We start from the raw sequence: 5,249 nt of genomic DNA, 5'->3' as shown, positions 1-5,249 counted from the left end.
AGTGGGTGGAGCGTGCCCCCTTGCTGACTAGGTGTCTTGAGATGTACCAGGCAGCTGCTGCCAAAGGCGCAGGCTGTGGAGAGACAAACAGGAAGGAATTTACACAACAATGGGGGACAGTGAAGAAGAAAAAAAATGGAGGAACTTTCTACCTGCTTAGGGGTCTGGATGGATCCTGGACTGTGGGTCTGGAAGGGAAGCAATGGGTGCAGTGTGCCCCCTTGCACACCAGGTACCTTATGTTGTACCAGGAAGCTGCCTCCAAAGGCCAGGCTGTGGAGAGACAGACAGGAAGGAATTTACAAAAGAATGTTGGATAATAATGAAGAAAAAAAAATGGAGGAAATTTCTACCTGTCTAGGAGTCTGAAGGAGTCCTGGACTGGGGCTCTGGAAGTGAGCAGTGGGTACACCATGCCCCCTTGCTCACCAGGTGCATTGAGATGTACAGGGCAGCTGCCGCCAAGTCACAGCCTGTGGACAGACAGAGAGGAAGGAATTTACAAAAGAATGGTGGACATTAAAGAAGAAAAAAAAATGGAGAAACTTTCTACCTGTCAAGGGGTCTGGGTGGGTCCTGGAGTGGCGGTCTGGAAGGGAAGTATTGGGTGCAGCATGCCCTCTTCCTCACCAGGTTCCTTGAGATGTACCAGGCAGCTGCCGGCAAAGGCAAAGTCTGTGGGGAGACAGACAGTAAAGAATTTACAAAAGAATGGGGTCAGTAAAGAAGAAAAGAAAATGGAGGAACTTTCTACCTGTGTAGGGGTCTGGGTGAGTCCTGGACTGAGGGTCCAGAAGGGAAGCAGTGGGTGCAGCGTGCCCCCTGCGCTCCGGGTGCCTTGAGATATACCAGGCTGCTGCCACCAACAGCGCAGGCTGTGGAGAAACAGACAGGAAGGAATTTACCAGAGAATGGGGAACAATAAAGAAGAAAAAGAAAATGGAGGAACTTTCTACCTGTGTAGGGGTCTGGGTGAGTCCTGGACTGGGAGTCCGGAAGGGAAGCAGTGGGTGCAGCATGCCCCGTTGCGCACCAGGTACCTTGAGATGAACCAGGCAGCTGCCACCAAAGGCACAGGCTGGGAAGAGACAGACAGGAAGGAATTTAGAAAAGAATGGGGGACAGTAAAGAAGACAGAAGAAATGGAGGAACTTTCTACCTGTTTAGGGGTCTGAGTAGGTCCTGGACTGGGTTTCTGGAAGGGATGCAGTGGGTGCAGCGTGCCCCCTTGCTCACCAGGTGCCTTGAGACCTACCAGGCAGTTGCCACCCAAGGTGCAAGCTATGGAGAGAAAAACAGGAAAGAATTTAGAAGAGAATGGGGGACAGTAAAGAAGACAAAAAAAAATGGAGGAACTTTGAACCTGTCTAGGGGTCTGGGTGGGTCCTGGACTGGGGGTCTGGAAGGGTAGCAGTGGGGACAGCGTGCCCCCTTGCTCACCAGGTGCCTTGAGATGTATCAGGAAGCTGCCGCCAAAGGCCCAAGCTGTGGAGAGACAGACAGGAAGCAATTTACAATAGATCATGGGACAGTAAAGAAGAAAAAAAACTGTCGGACCTTTCTACCTGTCTAGGGGTCAGGGTGAGTCCTGGTCTAGAAGGTAATCACAGGGTGCAGCGTGCACCCTTGCTCACCAGGTGCCTTGAAATGTACCAGGAAGCTGCCAGCAAAGGGGCAGGCTGTGGAGAGACACACAGGAAGGAATTTACAAAAGAATGGAGGACAGTAAAGAAGAAAAACAAATGGAGGAACTTTCTACCTGTCTAAGGGTCTGAATGGGTCCTTGACTGGGCATCTGGAAGTGAAGCAGTGGGTGCAGCGTGCCCCCATGCTCAACAGGTGCATTGAGGTATACCACGCAGCTGCTGCCAAAGTCACAGGCTGTGGAGAGACATACAGTAAGGAATTTAGAAAAGAATGGGGGACAGTAGAGAAAAAAAAATGGAGGAACTTTCTACCTGTCTAAGGGTCTGAATGGGTCCTTGACTGGGCATCTGGAAGTGAAGCAGTGGGTGCAGCATGCCCCCTTGCTCACCAGGTGTCTTGAGGTGGACCAGGCAGCTGTCACTGAAGGTGCAGGCTGTGAAGAGAGACAGGAAGGAATTTACAAGGGAATGGGGGACAGTAAAGAAGAAAAAAAATGGAGAAAATTTCTACCTGTCTAGGGGTATGACTGGGTCCTGGACTGTGGATTTGAAAGGGAAGCAGTGGATGCAGCATGCCCCCTTGCTCACCAGGTGCCTTGAGATATACCAGGCAGCTGCCACCATAGGCTCAGGCTGTGCAGAGACAGACTGGAAGGAATTTACAAAAGAATGGGGGACAGTAAAGAAGAAAAAAAATGTAGGAACTTTCTACCTGTCTAGGTGTCTGTGTGGGTGCTGGACTGGGGATCTGGAAGGTAAGCAGTGGGGGCAACATGCCCCCTTGCTCACCAGGTGCCTTGAGATGTACCAGGCAGCTGCCTCCAAAGGTGCAGGCTTTGGAGAGACAGACAGGAAGGAATTTACAAAAGAATAGGGGACAGTAAAGAAGACAGAAGAAATGGAGGAACTTTCTACTTGTCTAGGGATCTGGGTGGGTCTTGGACTGGGGGTCTGGAAGGGTATCACTGGGTGCAGCGTTGACCCTTGCTCACCAAGTGCCTTGAGATTTACCAGGCAGCTGCTGCCAAAGGAGCAGGCTGTGAAGAGATGGACAGGAAGGAATTTACAAAAGAATGGGGCACAGTAAAGAAGAAAAAAAAATGGAGGAACTTTCTACCTCTCTAGGGGTCTGGGTGGTTTCTGGACTGTGGGTCTGGAAGAGAAGCAGTAGGTGCAGTGTGCCCCCTGGCTGACCAGGGGCCTTGAGATGTAACAGGCAGCTGCTTCCAAGGCACAGGCTGTGGAGGGACACACAAGGAGGAATTTCCAAAGAATGGAGGACAACCAAGAATAAAAAAAAAAAAATGGAGGAATGTTCTACCTGACTACAGGTCTGGGTGGGTCCTGGACTGGGGGTCTGGAAGGGAAGCATTCGTTCAGCTTGCCCACTTGCTCACCAGGTGTGTTGAGCTGTACCAGGCAGCTGCAAGAAAAGGCGCAGGCTGTGGGAAGACAGACTGGAAGGGATTTACTAAAGAATGGGGGACAGTAAAGAAGAAAAAAAAAATGGAGGAACTTTCTACCTGTCTAGGGGTTTGGGTGGGTCCTGGACTGGAGGTCTGGAAGTGAAGCAGTGAGTACAACGTGCCTCCTTGCTCATCAGGTGCCTTGAGATGTACCAGGCATCTACTCATCTAGCGGTTTGGGTGGGTCCTGTACTGGAGGTCTGGAAGGGAAGCAGTAGGTGCAGCGTGCCCCCTTGCTCACCAGGTGCCTTGAGGTGCACCAGGCAGCTGTCACCAAAGGCGCAGGCTGTGAAGAGAGACAGGAAGGAAATTACAAAAGAATCGGGGACAGTAAAGAAGAAAATATAATGGAGGAATGTTCTACCTGTCTGGGGGTCTGGGTGGGTCCTGGACTGGGGGTCTGGAAAGGAAGAAGTGGGAGATGCATGCCCCCTTGCTCACCAGGTGCCTTGAGATATACCAGTCAGCTCCCACCATAGGCGCAGGCTGAGAGCAGACAGGAAGGAATTTGCAAAAGAATGGGGTTAGTAAAGAAGAAAAAAATGGAGGAACTTTCTACCTGTCTCTACCTGTCTCAGAGTCTTGCTGGGTCTGGGACTGGGGGTCTGGAAGGGAAGCAGTGGGTGCAGCGTGCCCCCTTGCTCACCAGGTGGCTTGAGATATACCAGTCAGCTCCCACCATAGGCGCAGGCTGAGAGCAGACAGGAAGGAATTTGCAAAAGAATGGGGTTAGTAAAGAAGAAAAAAATGGAGGAACTTTCTACCTGTCTCTACCTGTCTCAGAGTCTTGGTGGGTCTGGGACTGGGGGTCTGGAAGGGAAGCAGTGGGTGCCGCATGCGCCCTTGCTCACCAAGTGCCTTGAGATACACCAGACAGCTGCTGCCAAAGGCACAGGCTATGTAGAGACTGATAGGAAGGAATTTACAAAAGAATGGGGGACAGTAAAGAAAAAAAAAGAAAAGGAGGAACTTTCTACCTATCTAGGGGTCATGGTGGGTCCTGGACTGGGGTTCTGGAAGGGAAGCAGTGGGTACAGCGTGCCCCCTTGCTCACCAGGTGCCTTGAGATGTAACAGGCAGCTGCCGCCAATGGCGCAGGCAGTGGAGAGACAGACAGGAAGGAATTTACAAAAAAATGGGGGACAGTAAAGAAGAAAAAATAATGAATGGACTTTCTATCTGTCTGGGGTCTGGGTGTGTCCTGGACTGGGGATCTGGAAGGGAAGCAGTGGGTGCAGCGTGCCCCCTTGCTCACCAAGTGCCTTGAGATGTACCAGGCAGCTGCCGCCAAAGGCACAGGCTGTGGAGCGAAAGACAAGAAGGAATTTACAAAAAAAATGGGGACAGTAAAGAAGAAAAAAAAATGAAGGAACTTTTTACCTTTTTAAGGTCTGGTTGTGTCCTGGACTGAGGGTCTGGAAGAGAAGCAGTGGGGGCAGCGTGCCCCCTTGCTCACCAGGAGCCTTGAGATGTACCAGGCAGATGCTGCCAAAGGCGCAGGCTGTGGATAGACAGACAGGAATGAATTTACAAAATAATGGGGGACAGTAAAGAAGAAGAAATAATGGAGGAACTTTCTACCTCTCTAGGGGTCTGGGTGGGTCCTGGACTTGGGCTCTGGAAGGGAAGCAGTGGGTGCAGCGTATCCCCTTGCTCACCAGGTGCCTTGAGATTTACCATGCAGCTGCCACCAAAGGTGCAGGCAGGTGCCTTGAGATGTACCAGGCAGCTACCGCCAAAAGAGCAGGCTGTGGAGAGCCATTTAATTTTTTTTAATCTTAGGTATTCTGACTGCAGTGGGTGGTACCTAATTGTTGTTTTGATCTGCATTTCCCTTATGATGAGAGTTTTGGAGCATTTTTTTATATGCCTTTTGGCTATTCGAATGTCATCTTCAGAGAGTTTTTTTTCAACTTCTTCTCCCATCTTATGATCATCTTTTTTCCTAAGACCGGCTTGAGTTCCTTGTGTATTCTAGTTATCAGTCCCTTATCTGATGCATAATTTACAAAATTATTTTCCCATTCTGAGGGCTGTTGATGATTTACACTAATTACTATATCTTTTACCGTGCAGAAACTTCTCAGTCTGATGTAATCCCACTTGTCTATTTTGGGGATTATCGACTGTGTTTTGG

This window comes from Tupaia chinensis, unplaced genomic scaffold (assembly GCF_000334495.1).
Source record: "Tupaia chinensis unplaced genomic scaffold, TupChi_1.0 Scaffold147773_1, whole genome shotgun sequence".
Lineage (NCBI taxonomy): Eukaryota > Metazoa > Chordata > Mammalia > Scandentia > Tupaiidae > Tupaia > Tupaia belangeri.
This window is presented reverse-complemented; position numbering follows the sequence as displayed.